This window comes from Astatotilapia calliptera, chromosome 3 (assembly GCF_964374335.1).
Source record: "Astatotilapia calliptera chromosome 3, fAstCal68.1, whole genome shotgun sequence".
Classification (NCBI taxonomy): Eukaryota; Metazoa; Chordata; class Actinopteri; order Cichliformes; family Cichlidae; genus Astatotilapia; species Astatotilapia calliptera.
Genome location: NC_137424.1, coordinates 22239475 through 22254293, shown reverse-complemented (window position 1 = coordinate 22254293; position 14819 = coordinate 22239475). Strand labels below are relative to the sequence as shown.

At 57.5% G+C, this 14819-nt stretch overlaps 9 non-coding genes across 9 annotated transcripts; all 9 read left to right on the top strand.

Annotated features, from left to right (window-relative positions):
- The first annotated feature begins 2092 nt into the window (after nucleotides 1–2092).
- On the top strand, nucleotides 2093–2211 carry LOC145426359 (5S ribosomal RNA). The gene has a single exon (XR_013907069.1). It is a non-coding gene; the product is annotated as a 5S ribosomal RNA (ribosomal RNA).
- Nucleotides 2212–3306: 1095 nt separating this feature from the next.
- Nucleotides 3307–3425, top strand: LOC145427003 (5S ribosomal RNA). The gene has a single exon (XR_013907726.1). It is a non-coding gene; the product is annotated as a 5S ribosomal RNA (ribosomal RNA).
- A 1408-nt stretch (nucleotides 3426–4833) lies between these two features.
- Nucleotides 4834–4952, top strand: LOC145426990 (5S ribosomal RNA). Its single transcript, XR_013907713.1, has one exon. It is a non-coding gene; the product is annotated as a 5S ribosomal RNA (ribosomal RNA).
- A 1725-nt stretch (nucleotides 4953–6677) lies between these two features.
- Nucleotides 6678–6796, top strand: LOC145426358 (5S ribosomal RNA). The gene has a single exon (XR_013907068.1). It is a non-coding gene; the product is annotated as a 5S ribosomal RNA (ribosomal RNA).
- Nucleotides 6797–8243: 1447 nt separating this feature from the next.
- LOC145426357 (5S ribosomal RNA) lies at nucleotides 8244–8362 on the top strand. Its single transcript, XR_013907067.1, has one exon. It is a non-coding gene; the product is annotated as a 5S ribosomal RNA (ribosomal RNA).
- Nucleotides 8363–9412: 1050 nt separating this feature from the next.
- On the top strand, nucleotides 9413–9531 carry LOC145427355 (5S ribosomal RNA). The gene has a single exon (XR_013908016.1). It is a non-coding gene; the product is annotated as a 5S ribosomal RNA (ribosomal RNA).
- Nucleotides 9532–10939: 1408 nt separating this feature from the next.
- LOC145426355 (5S ribosomal RNA) lies at nucleotides 10940–11058 on the top strand. Its single transcript, XR_013907065.1, has one exon. It is a non-coding gene; the product is annotated as a 5S ribosomal RNA (ribosomal RNA).
- Nucleotides 11059–12901: 1843 nt separating this feature from the next.
- Nucleotides 12902–13020, top strand: LOC145426354 (5S ribosomal RNA). The gene has a single exon (XR_013907064.1). It is a non-coding gene; the product is annotated as a 5S ribosomal RNA (ribosomal RNA).
- A 1644-nt stretch (nucleotides 13021–14664) lies between these two features.
- On the top strand, nucleotides 14665–14783 carry LOC145426353 (5S ribosomal RNA). The gene has a single exon (XR_013907063.1). It is a non-coding gene; the product is annotated as a 5S ribosomal RNA (ribosomal RNA).
- The last annotated feature ends 36 nt before the right edge of the window (nucleotides 14784–14819 follow it).

Below are 14819 nucleotides of genomic sequence, written 5' to 3'. Positions count from 1 at the left end.
CACCACACCAGGGCCTGTGGCTGCTGGCTGAGGCCACTTACACCACACCAGTGCCTGTGGCTGCTGGCTGAGGCCACTTACACCACACCAGGGCATTAGTTGCTATTGAGGCCCCTTACACCACACCAGGGCCTGTGGCACTGGTTGAGGCCACTTACACCACACCAGGGCCTGTGGCTGCTGGCTGAGGCCACCTACACCACACCAGGGCATTAGTTGCTATTGAAGCCAATTACACCACACCAGGGTCTGTGACTCTTGCTCAGGCCACTTACACCACACCAGGGCCTGTGGCACTGGCTGAGGCCACTTACACCACACCAGGGCCTGTGGCTGCTGGCTGAGGCCACTTACACCACACCAGGGCCTGTGGCTCCTGGCTGAGGCCACCTACACCACACCAGGGCATTAGTTGCTAATGAGGCCAATTACACCACACCAGGGTCTGTGGCTCTTGCTCAGGCCACTTACACCACACCAGGGCCTGTGGCTCTGGCTGAGGCCACTTACACCACACCAGGGCCTGTGGCTGCTGGCTGAGGCCACTTACACCACACCAGGGCCTGTGGCTGCTGGCTGAGGCCACTTACACCACACCAGTGCCTGTGGCTTCTGGCTGAGGCCACTTACACCACACCAGGGCCTTAGTTGCTATTGAGGCCAATTACACCACACCAGGGTCTGTGGCTCTTGCTCAGGCCACTTACACCACACCAGGGCCTGTGGCACTGGCTGAGGCCACTTACACCACACCAGGGCCTGTGGCTGCTGGCTGAGGCCACTTACACCACACCAGTGCCTGTGGCTGCTGGCTGAGGCCACTTACACCACACCAGGGCATTAGTTGCTATTGAGGCCCCTTACACCACACCAGGGCCTGTGGCACTGGTTGAGGCCACTTACACCACACCAGGGCCTGTGGCTGCTGGCTGAGGCCACCTACACCACACCAGGGCATTAGTTGCTATTGAAGCCAATTACACCACACCAGGGTCTGTGACTCTTGCTCAGGCCACTTACACCACACCAGGGCCTGTGGCTGCTGGCTGAGGCCACTTACACCACACCAGTGCCTGTGGCTGCTGGCTGAGGCCACTTACACCACACCAGGGCCTGTGGCTGCTGGCTGAGGTCACTTACACCACACCAGGGCCTGTGGCTGCTGGCTGAGGGCACTTACACCACACCAGTGCCTGTGGCTTCTGGCTGAGGCCACTTACACCACACCAGGGCCTGTGGCAGCTGGCTCAGGCCACTTACACCACACCAGGGCCTGTGGCTGCTGGCTGAGGCCACTTACACCACACCAGGGCCTGTGGCTGCTGGCTGAGGCCACTTACACCACACCAGTGCCTGTGGCTGCTGGCTGAGGCCACTTACACCACACCAGGGCATTAGTTGCTATTGAGGCCCCTTACACCACACCAGGGCCTGTGGCACTGGCTGAGGCCACTTACACCACACCAGGGCCTGTGGCTGCTGGCTGAGGCCACCTACACCTCACCAGGGCATTAGTTGCTATTGAGGCCAATTACACCACACCAGGGTCTGTGGCTCTTGCTCAGGCCACTTACACCACACCAGGGCCTGTGGCACTGGCTGAGGCCACTTACACCACACCAGGGCCTGTGGCTCTGGCTGAGGCCACTTACACCACACCAGGGCCTGTGGCTGCTGGCTGAGGCCATTTACACCACACCAGGGCCTGTGGCTGCTGGCTGAGGCCACTTACACCACACCAGGGCCTGTGGCTGCTGGTTGAGGCCACTTACAGCACACCAGTGCCTGTGGCTTCTGGCTGAGGCCACTTACACCACACCAGGGCCTGTGGCTCTTGCTCAGGCCACTCACATCACACCAGGCCCTGCGCTTCTGGCCGAGGCCATCTTCACCAAACCAGGCCCTGTGCTGCTAGCTGTGGCCATGTACAACACACCAGGGCCTGTGCTGTTAGATAAATGCTAAACTGAGCCTTTGGGTTAGGGTATTATGCAAACATGCAGGTATGGTTAAAGGATTGTCTTCGTAACTTCAGGTACTTGCCACCTAATCAGTTGAATCCATAAATTGAGACATTGTGCTGGGGCCAGCAGCTTACGGCCATACCACCCTGAGCACGCCCGACCTCGTCTGATCTCGGAAGCTAAGCAGGGCTGGGCTTGGTTAGTACTTGGATGGGAGACTGCCTGGGAATACCTGGTGCTGTAAGCCTTTCATTTTCATGTCATTGAACCGCTTTTGATCCAGAGAAGGGGTGTATTAAAAGACCAAAAGCAGCTGCCCATTAATGAGGGCACATTAACGACATTGCTTTTGGCTGTTTTCCAATGTCTTGTGCTGCTAGCTGATGCCACCTACACCACACCAGGGCCTGAGTGACCGGCTGGGGCCACTTACACCACATCAGGGCCTGTGGCTGCTGGCTGAGGCCACTTACACCACACCAGGGCCTGTGGCTGCTGGCTGAGGCCACTTACACCACACCAGGGCCTGTGGCTGCTGGCTGAGGCCACCTACACCACACCAGGGCCTTAGTTGCTATTGAGGCCAATTACACCACACCAGGGTCTGTGGCTCTTGCTCAGGCCACTTACACCACACCAGGGCCTGTGGCTGCTGGCTGAGGCCACTTACACCACACCAGGGCATTAGTTGCTATTGAGGCCACTTACACCACACCAGGGCCTGTGGCTGCTGGCTGAGGCCACCTACACCACACCAGGGCATTAGTTGCTATTGAGGCCAATTACACCACACCAGGGTCTGTGGCTCTTGCTCAGGCCACTTACACCACACCAGGGCCTGTGGCACTGGCTGAGGCCACTTACACCACACCAGGGCCTGTGGCTCTGGCTGAGGCCACTTACACCACACCAGGGCCTGTGGCTGCTGGCTGAGGCCACTTACACCACACCAGGGCCTGTGGCTGCTGGCTGAGGCCACTTACACCACACCAGTGCCTGTGGCTTCTGGCTGAGGCCACTTACACCACACCAGGGCCTGTGGCTCTTGCTCAGGCCACTCACATCACACCAGGCCCTGCGCTTCTGGCCGAGGCCATCTTCACCAAACCAGGCCCTGTGCTGCTAGCTGTGGCCATGTACAACACACCAGGCCCTGTGCTGGTTCCTGAGGCCATCTTCAACAATCCAGGGCCTGTGCTGTTAGATAAATGCTAAACTGAGCCTTTGGGTTAGGGTATTATGCAAACATGCAGGTATGGTTAAAGGATTGTCTTCGTAACTTCAGGTACTTGCCACCTAATCAGTTGAATCCATAAATTGAGACATTGTGATGGGGCCAGCAGCTTACGTCCATACCACCCTGAGCACGCCCGACCTCGTCTGATCTCGGAAGCTAAGCAGGGCTGGGCTTGGTTAGTACTTGGATGGGAGACTACCTGGGAATACCTGGTGCTGTAAGCCTTTCATTTTCATGTCATTGAACCGCTTTTGATCCAGAGAAGGGGTGTATTAAAAGACCAAAAGCAGCTGCCCATTAATGAGGGCACATTAACGACATTGCTTTTGGCTGTTTTCCAATGTCTTGTGCTGCTAGCTGATGCCACCTACACCACACCAGGGCCTGAGTGACCGGCTGGGGCCACTTACACCACATCAGGGCCTGTGGCTGCTGGCTGAGGCCACTTACACCACACCAGGGCCTGTGGCTGCTGGCTGAGGCCACTTACACCACACCAGAGCATTAGTTGCTATTGAGACCAATTACACCACACCAGGGTCTGTGGCTCTTGCTCAGGCCACTTACACCACACCAGGGCCTGTGGCACTGGCTGAGGCCACTTACACCACACCAGGGCCTGTGGCTGCTGGCTGAGGCCACCTACACCACACCAGGGCCTTAGTTGCTATTGAGGCCACTTACACCACACCAGGGCCTGTTGCAGTGGCTGAGGCCACTTACACCACACCAGGGCCTGTGGCTGCTGGCTGAGGCCACTTACACCACACCAGGGCATTAGTTGCTATTGAGGCCACTTACACCACACCAGGGCCTGTGGCTGCTGGCTGAGGCCACCTACACCACACCAGGGCATTAGTTGCTATTGAGGCCAATTACACCACACCATGGTCTGTGGCACTGGCTGAGGCCACTTACACCACACCAGGGCCTGTGGCACTGGCTGAGGCCACTTACACCACACCAGGGCCTGTGGCTGCTGGCTGAGGCCACTTACACCACACCAGGGCCTGTGGCTGCTGGCTGAGGCCACTTACACCACACCAGGGCCTGTGGCTGCTGGCTGAGGCCACTTACACCACACCAGTGCCTGTGGCTTCTGGCTGAGGCCACTTACACCACACCAGGGCCTTAGTTGCTATTGAGGCCAATTACACCACACCAGGGTCTGTGACTCTTGCTCAGGCCACTTACACCACACCAGGGCCTGTGGCACTGGCTGAGGCCACTTACACCACACCAGGGCCTGTGGCTGCTGGCTGAGGCCACTTACACCACATCAGGGCCTGTGGCTGCTGGCTGAGGCCAATTACACCACACCAGGGCCTGTGGCTCTTGCTCAGGCCACTCACATCACACCAGGCCCTGCGCTTCTGGCCGAGGCCATCTTCACCAAACCAGGCCCTGTGCTGCTAGCTGTGGCCATGTACAACACACCAGGCCCTGTGCTGGTTCCTGAGGCCATCTTCAACAATCCAGGGCCTGTGCTGTTAGATAAATGCTAAACTGAGCCTTTGGGTTAGGGTATTATGCAAACATGCAGGTATGGTTAAAGGATTGTCTTCGTAACTTCAGGTACTTGCCACCTAATCAGTTGAATCCATAAATTGAGACATTGTGCTGGGGCCAGCAGCTTACGGCCATACCACCCTGAGCACGCCCGACCTCGTCTGATCTCGGAAGCTAAGCAGGGCTGGGCTTGCTTAGTACTTGGATGGGAGACTGCCTGGGAATACCTGGTGCTGTAAGCCTTTCATTTTCATGTCATTGAACCGCTTTTGATCCAGAGAAGGGGTGTATTAAAAGACCAAAAGCAGCTGCCCATTAATGAGGGCACATTAACGACATTGCTTTTGGCTGTTTTCCAATGTCTTGTGCTGCTAGCTGATGCCACCTGCACCACACCAGGGCCTGAGTGACCGGCTGGGGCCACTTACACCACATCAGGGCCTGTGGCTGCTGGCTGAGGCCACTTACACCACACCAGGGCCTGTGGCTGCTGGCTGAGGCCACTTACACCACACCAGGGCATTAGTTGCTATTGAGGCCAATTACACCACACCAGGGTCTGTGGCTCTTGCTCAGGCCACTTACACCACACCAGGGCCTGTGGCACTGGCTGAGGCCACTTACACCACACCAGGGCCTGTGGCTGCTGGCTGAGGCCACCTACACCACACCAGGGCATTAGTTGCTATTGAGGCCAATTACACCACACCAGGGTCTGTGACTCTTGCTCAGGCCACTTACACCACACCAGTGCCTGTGGCACTGGCTGAGGCCACTTACACCACACCAGGGCCTTGTGCTGCTGGCTGAGGCCACTTACACCACACCAGTGCCTGTGGCTGCTGGCTGAGGCCACTTACACCACACCAGGGCATTAGTTGCTATTGAGGCCCCTTACACCACACCAGGGCCTGTGGCACTGGCTGAGGCCACTTACACCACACCAGGGCCTGTGGCTGCTGGCTGAGGCCACCTACACCACACCAGGGCATTAGTTGCTATTGAGGCCAATTACACCACACCAGGGTCTGTGACTCTTGCTTTGGCCACTTACACCACACCAGGGCCTGTGGCTGCTGGCTGAGGCCACTTACACCACACCAGGGCCTGTGGCTGCTGGCTGAGGGCACTTACACCACACCAGTGCCTGTGGCTTCTGGCTGAGGCCACTTACACCACACCAGGGCCTGTGGCTCTTGCTCAGGCCACTTACACCACACCAGGGCCTGTGGCACTGGCTGAGGCCACTTACACCACACCAGGGCCTGTGGCTGCTGGCTGAGGGCACTTACACCACACCAGGGCCTGTGGCTGCTGGCTGAGGGCACTTACACCACACCAGTGCCTGTGGCTGCTGGCTGATGCCACTTACAGCACACCAGGGCATTAGTTGCTATTGAGGCCACTTACACCACACCAGGGTCTGTGGCTCTTGCTCAGGCCACTTACACCACACCAGGGCCTGTGGCACTGGCTGAGGCCACTTACACCACACCAGGGCCTGTGGCTGCTGGCTGAGGCCACTTACACCACACCAGGGCCTGTGGCTGCTGGCTGAGGCCACTTACACCACACCAGGGCCTGTGGCTGCTGGCTGAGGCCACTTACACCACACCAGTGCCTGTGGCTTCTGGCTGAGGCCACTTACACCACACCAGGGCCTGTGGCTCTTGCTCAGGCCACTCACATCACACCAGGCCCTGCGCTTCTGGCCGAGGCCATCTTCACCAAACCAGGCCCTGTGCTGCTAGCTGTGGCCATGTACAACACACCAGGCCCTGTGCTGGTTCCTGAGGCCATCTTCAACAATCCAGGGCCTGTGCTGTTAGATAAATGCTAAACTGAGCCTTTGGGTTAGGGTATTATGCAAACATGCAGGTATGGTTAAAGGATTGTCTTCGTAACTTCAGGTACTTGCCACCTAATCAGTTGAATCCATAAATTGAGACATTGTGCTGGGGCCAGCAGCTTACGGCCATACCACCCTGAGCACGCCCGACCTCGTCTGATCTCGGAAGCTAAGCAGGGCTGGGCTTGGTTAGTACTTGGATGGGAGACTGCCTGGGAATACCTGGTGCTGTAAGCCTTTCATTTTCATGTCATTGAACCGCTTTTGATCCAGAGAAGGGGTGTATTAAAAGACCAAAAGCAGCTGCCCATTAATGAGGGCACATTAACGACATTGCTGTTGGCTGTTTTCCAATGTCTTGTGCTGCTAGCTGATGCCACCTACACCACACCAGGGCCTGAGTGACCGGCTGGGGCCACTTACACCACATCAGGGCCTGTGGCTGCTGGCTGAGGCCACTTACACCACACCAGGGCCTGTGGCTGCTGGCTGAGGCCACTTACACCACACCAGGGCATTAGTTGCTATTGAGGCCAATTACACCACACCAGGGTCTGTGGCTCTTGCTCAGGCCACTTACACCACACCAGGGCCTGTGGCACTGGCTGAGGCCACTTACACCACACCAGGGCCTGTGGCTGCTGGCTGAGGCCACCTACACCACACCAGCGCCTTAGTTGCTATTGAGGCCACTTACACCACACCAGGGCCTGTGGCACTGGCTGAGGCCACTTACACCACACCAAGGCCTGTGGCTGCTGGCTGAGGCCACTTACACCACACCAGGGCATTAGTTGCTATTGAGGCCACTTACACCACACCAGGGCCTGTGGCTGCTGGCTGAGGCCACCTACACCACACCAGGGCATTAGTTGCTATTGAGGCCAATTACACCACACCAGGGTCTGTGGCTCTTGCTCAGGCCACTTACACCACACCAGGGCCTGTGGCACTGGCTGAGGCCACTTACACCACACCAGGGCCTGTGGCTCTGGCTGAGGCCACTTACACCACACCAGGGCCTGTGGCTGCTGGCTGAGGCCACTTACACCACACCAGGGCCTGTGGCTGCTGGCTGAGGCCACTTACACCACACCAGGGCCTGTGGCTGCTGGCTGAGGCCACTTACACCACACCAGTGCCTGTGGCTTCTGGCTGAGGCCACTTACACCACACCAGGGCCTTAGTTGCTATTGAGGCCAATTACACCACACCAGGGTCTGTGACTCTTGCTCAGGCCACTTACACCACACCAGGGCCTGTGGCACTGGCTGAGGCCACTTACACCACACCAGGGCCTGTGGCTGCTGGCTGAGGCCACTTACACCACACCAGGGCCTGTGGCTGCTGGCTGAGGCCAATTACACCACACCAGGGCCTGTGGCTCTTGCTCAGGCCACTCACATCACACCAGGCCCTGCGCTTCTGGCCGAGGCCATCTTCACCAAACCAGGCCCTGTGCTGCTAGCTGTGGCCATGTACAACACACCAGGCCCTGTGCTGGTTCCTGAGGCCATCTTCAACAATCCAGGGCCTGTGCTGTTAGATAAATGCTAAACTGAGCCTTTGGGTTAGGGTATTATGCAAACATGCAGGTATGGTTAAAGGATTGTCTTCGTAACTTCAGGTACTTGCCACCTAATCAGTTGAATCCATAAATTGAGACATTGTGCTGGGGCCAGCAGCTTACGGCCATACCACCCTGAGCACGCCCGACCTCGTCTGATCTCGGAAGCTAAGCAGGGCTGGGCTTGGTTAGTACTTGGATGGGAGACTGCCTGGGAATACCTGGTGCTGTAAGCCTTTCATGTCATTGAACCGCTTTTGATCCAGAGAAGGGGTGTATTAAAAGACCAAAAGCAGCTGCCCATTAATGAGGGCACATTAACGACATTGCTTTTGGCTGTTTTCCAATGTCTTGTGCTGCTAGCTGATGCCACCTACACCACACCAGGGCCTGAGTGACCGGCTGGGGCCACTTACACCACATCAGGGCCTGTGGCTGCTGGCTGAGGCCACTTACACCACACCAGGGCCTGTGGCTGCTGGCTGAGGCCACTTACACCACACCAGGGCCTGTGGCTGCTGGCTGAGGCCACCTACACCACACCAGGGCCTTAGTTGCTATTGAGGCCAATTACACCACACCAGGGCCTGTGGCTGCTGGCTGAGGCCACTTACACCACACCAGGGCATTAGTTGCTATTGAGGCCACTTACACCACACCAGGGCCTGTGGCTGCTGGCTGAGGCCACCTACACCACACCAGGGCATTAGTTGCTATTGAGGCCAATTACACCACACCAGGGTCTGTGGCTCTTGCTCAGGCCACTTACACCACACCAGGGCCTGTGGCACTGGCTGAGGCCACTTACACCACACCAGGGCCTGTGGCTCTGGCTGAGGCCACTTACACCACACCAGGGCCTGTGGCTGCTGGCTGAGGCCACTTACACCACACCAGGGCCTGTGGCTGCTGGCTGAGGCCACTTACACCACACCAGTGCCTGTGGCTTCTGGCTGAGGCCACTTACACCACACCAGGGCCTGTGGCTCTTGCTCAGGCCACTCACATCACACCAGGCCCTGCGCTTCTGGCCGAGGCCATCTTCACCAAACCAGGCCCTGTGCTGCTAGCTGTGGCCATGTACAACACACCAGGCCCTGTGCTGGTTCCTGAGGCCATCTTCAACAATCCAGGGCCTGTGCTGTTAGATAAATGCTAAACTGAGCCTTTGGGTTAGGGTATTATGCAAACATGCAGGTATGGTTAAAGGATTGTCTTCGTAACTTCAGGTACTTGCCACCTAATCAGTTGAATCCATAAATTGAGACATTGTGCTGGGGCCAGCAGCTTACGGCCATACCACCCTGAGCACGCCCGACCTCGTCTGATCTCGGAAGCTAAGCAGGGCTGGGCTTGGTTAGTACTTGGATGGGAGACTACCTGGGAATACCTGGTGCTGTAAGCCTTTCATTTTCATGTCATTGAACCGCTTTTGATCCAGAGAAGGGGTGTATTAAAAGACCAAAAGCAGCTGCCCATTAATGAGGGCACATTAACGACATTGCTTTTGGCTGTTTTCCAATGTCTTGTGCTGCTAGCTGATGCCACCTACACCACACCAGGGCCTGAGTGACCGGCTGGGGCCACTTACACCACATCAGGGCCTGTGGCTGCTGGCTGAGGCCACTTACACCACACCAGGGCCTGTGGCTGCTGGCTGAGGCCACTTACACCACACCAGAGCATTAGTTGCTATTGAGACCAATTACACCACACCAGGGTCTGTGGCTCTTGCTCAGGCCACTTACACCACACCAGGGCCTGTGGCACTGGCTGAGGCCACTTACACCACACCAGGGCCTGTGGCTGCTGGCTGAGGCCACCTACACCACACCAGGGCCTTAGTTGCTATTGAGGCCACTTACACCACACCAGGGCCTGTGGCAGTGGCTGAGGCCACTTACACCACACCAGGGCCTGTGGCTGCTGGCTGAGGCCACTTACACCACACCAGGGCATTAGTTGCTATTGAGGCCACTTACACCACACCAGGGCCTGTGGCTGCTGGCTGAGGCCACCTACACCACACCAGGGCATTAGTTGCTATTGAGGCCAATTACACCACACCATGGTCTGTGGCACTGGCTGAGGCCACTTACACCACACCAGGGCCTGTGGCACTGGCTGAGGCCACTTACACCACACCAGGGCCTGTGGCTGCTGGCTGAGGCCACTTACACCACACCAGGGCCTGTGGCTGCTGGCTGAGGCCACTTACACCACACCAGGGCCTGTGGCTGCTGGCTGAGGCCACTTACACCACACCAGTGCCTGTGGCTTCTGGCTGAGGCCACTTACACCACACCAGGGCCTTAGTTGCTATTGAGGCCAATTACACCACACCAGGGTCTGTGACTCTTGCTCAGGCCACTTACACCACACCAGGGCCTGTGGCACTGGCTGAGGCCACTTACACCACACCAGGGCCTGTGGCTGCTGGCTGAGGCCACTTACACCACACCAGGGCCTGTGGCTGCTGGCTGAGGCCAATTACACCACACCAGGGCCTGTGGCTCTTGCTCAGGCCACTCACATCACACCAGGCCCTGCGCTTCTGGCCGAGGCCATCTTCACCAAACCAGGCCCTGTGCTGCTAGCTGTGGCCATGTACAACACACCAGGCCCTGTGCTGGTTCCTGAGGCCATCTTCAACAATCCAGGGCCTGTGCTGTTAGATAAATGCTAAACTGAGCCTTTGGGTTAGGGTATTATGCAAACATGCAGGTATGGTTAAAGGATTGTCTTCGTAACTTCAGGTACTTGCCACCTAATCAGTTGAATCCATAAATTGAGACATTGTGCTGGGGCCAGCAGCTTACGGCCATACCACCCTGAGCACGCCCGACCTCGTCTGATCTCGGAAGCTAAGCAGGGCTGGGCTTGGTTAGTACTTGGATGGGAGACTGCCTGGGAATACCTGGTGCTGTAAGCCTTTCATTTTCATGTCATTGAACCGCTTTTGATCCAGAGAAGGGGTGTATTAAAAGACCAAAAGCAGCTGCCCATTAATGAGGGCACATTAACGACATTGCTTTTGGCTGTTTTCCAATGTCTTGTGCTGCTAGCTGATGCCACCTGCACCACACCAGGGCCTGAGTGACCGGCTGGGGCCACTTACACCACATCAGGGCCTGTGGCTGCTGGCTGAGGCCACTTACACCACACCAGGGCCTGTGGCTGCTGGCTGAGGCCAATTACACCACACCAGGGCATTAGTTGCTATTGAGGCCAATTACACCACACCAGGGTCTGTGGCTCTTGCTCAGGCCACTTACACCACACCAGGGCCTGTGGCACTGGCTGAGGCCACTTACACCACACCAGGGCCTGTGGCTGCTGGCTGAGGCCACCTACACCACACCAGGGCATTAGTTGCTATTGAGGCCAATTACACCACACCAGGGTCTGTGACTCTTGCTCAGGCCACTTACACCACACCAGTGCCTGTGGCACTGGCTGAGGCCACTTACACCACACCAGGGCCTTGTGCTGCTGGCTGAGGCCACTTACACCACACCAGTGCCTGTGGCTGCTGGCTGAGGCCACTTACACCACACCAGGGCATTAGTTCCTATTGAGGCCCCTTACACCACACCAGGGCCTGTGGCACTGGCTGAGGCCACTTACACCACACCAGGGCCTGTGGCTGCTGGCTGAGGCCACCTACACCACACCAGGGCATTAGTTGCTATTGAGGCCAATTACACCATACCAGGGTCTGTGACTCTTGCTTTGGCCACTTACACCACACCAGGGCCTGTGGCTGCTGGCTGAGGCCACTTACACCACACCAGGGCCTGTGGCTGCTGGCTGAGGGCACTTACACCACACCAGTGCCTGTGGCTTCTGGCTGAGGCCACTTACACCACACCAGGGCCTGTGGCTCTTGCTCAGGCCACTTACACCACACCAGGGCCTGTGGCACTGGCTGAGGCCACTTACACCACACCAGGGCCTGTGGCTGCTGGCTGAGGGCACTTACACCACACCAGGGCCTGTGGCTGCTGGCTGAGGGCACTTACACCACACCAGTGCCTGTGGCTGCTGGCTGATGCCACTTACAGCACACCAGGGCATTAGTTGCTATTGAGGCCCCTTACACCACACCAGGGCCTGTGGCTGCTGGCTGAGGCCACTTACACCACACCAGGGCCTGTGGCTGCTGGCTGAGGCCACTTACACCACACCAGGGCATTAGTTGCTATTGAGGCCAATTACACCACACCAGGGTCTGTGGCTCTTGCTCAGGCCACTTACACCACACCAGGGCCTGTGGCACTGGCTGAGGCCACTTACACCACACCAGGGCCTGTGGCTGCTGGCTGAGGCCACTTACACCACACCAGGGCCTGTGGCTGCTGGCTGAGGCCACTTACACCACACCAGGGCCTGTGGCTGCTGGCTGAGGCCACTTACACCACACCAGTGCCTGTGGCTTCTGGCTGAGGCCACTTACACCACACCAGGGCCTGTGGCTCTTGCTCAGGCCACTCACATCACACCAGGCCCTGCGCTTCTGGCCGAGGCCATCTTCACCAAACCAGGCCCTGTGCTGCTAGCTGTGGCCATGTACAACACACCAGGCCCTGTGCTGGTTCCTGAGGCCATCTTCAACAATCCAGGGCCTGTGCTGTTAGATAAATGCTAAACTGAGCCTTTGGGTTAGGGTATTATGCAAACATGCAGGTATGGTTAAAGGATTGTCTTCGTAACTTCAGGTACTTGCCACCTAATCAGTTGAATCCATAAATTGAGACATTGTGCTGGGGCCAGCAGCTTACGGCCATACCACCCTGAGCACGCCCGACCTCGTCTGATCTCGGAAGCTAAGCAGGGCTGGGCTTGGTTAGTACTTGGATGGGAGACTGCCTGGGAATACCTGGTGCTGTAAGCCTTTCATTTTCATGTCATTGAACCGCTTTTGATCCAGAGAAGGGGTGTATTAAAAGACCAAAAGCAGCTGCCCATTAATGAGGGCACATTAACGACATTGCTGTTGGCTGTTTTCCAATGTCTTGTGCTGCTAGCTGATGCCACCTACACCACACCAGGGACTGAGTGACCGGCTGGGGCCACTTACACCACATCAGGGCCTGTGGCTGCTGGCTGAGGCCACTTACACCACACCAGGGCCTGTGGCTGCTGGCTGAGGCCACTTACACCACACCAGGGCATTAGTTGCTATTGAGGCCAATTACACCACACCAGGGTCTGTGGCTCTTGCTCAGGCCACTTACACCACACCAGGGCCTGTGGCACTGGCTGAGGCCACTTACACCACACCAGGGCCTGTGGCTGCTGGCTGAGGCCACCTACACCACACCAGCGCCTGTGGCACTGGCTGAGGCCACTTACACCACACCAAGGCCTGTGGCTGCTGGCTGAGGCCACTTACACCACACCAAGGCCTGTGGCTGCTGGCTGAGGCCACTTACACCACACCAGGGCATTAGTTGCTATTGAGGCCACTTACACCACACCAGGGCCTGTGGCTGCTGGCTGAGGCCACCTACACCACACCAGGGCATTAGTTGCTATTGAGGCCACTTACACCACACCAGGGCCTGTGGCACTGGCTGAGGCCACTTACACCACACCAAGGCCTGTGGCTGCTGGCTGAGGCCACTTACACCACACCAGGGCATTAGTTGCTATTGAGGCCACTTACACCACACCAGGGCCTGTGGCTGCTGGCTGAGGCCACCTACACCACACCAGGGCATTAGTTGCTATTGAGGCCAATTACACCACACCAGGGTCTGTGGCTCTTGCTCAGGCCACTTACACCACACCAGGGCCTGTGGCACTGGCTGAGGCCACTTACACCACACCAGGGCCTGTGGCTCTGGCTGAGGCCACTTACACCACACCAGGGCCTGTGGCTGCTGGCTGAGGCCACTTACACCACACCAGGGCCTGTGGCTGCTGGCTGAGGCCACTTACACCACACCAGGGCCTGTGGCTGCTGGCTGAGGCCACTTACACCACACCAGTGCCTGTGGCTTCTGGCTGAGGCCACTTACACCACACCAGGGCCTTAGTTGCTATTGAGGCCAATTACACCACACCAGGGTCTGTGACTCTTGCTCAGGCCACTTACACCACACCAGGGCCTGTGGCACTGGCTGAGGCCACTTACACCACACCAGGGCCTGTGGCTGCTGGCTGAGGCCACTTACACCACACCAGGGCCTGTGGCTGCTGGCTGAGGCCAATTACACCACACCAGGGCCTGTGGCTCTTGCTCAGGCCACTCACATCACACCAGGCCCTGCGCTTCTGGCCGAGGCCATCTTCACCAAACCAGGCCCTGTGCTGCTAGCTGTGGCCATGTACAACACACCAGGCCCTGTGCTGGTTCCTGAGGCCATCTTCAACAATCCAGGGCCTGTGCTGTTAGATAAATGCTAAACTGAGCCTTTGGGTTAGGGTATTATGCAAACATGCAGGTATGGTTAAAGGATTGTCTTCGTAACTTCAGGTACTTGCCACCTAATCAGTTGAATCCATAAATTGAGACATTGTGCTGGGGCCAGCAGCTTACGGCCATACCACCCTGAGCACGCCCGACCTCGTCTGATCTCGGAAGCTAAGCAGGGCTGGGCTTGGTTAGTACTTGGATGGGAGACTGCCTGGGAATACCTGGTGCTGTAAGCCTTTCATTTTCATGTCATTGAACCGCTTTTGATCCAG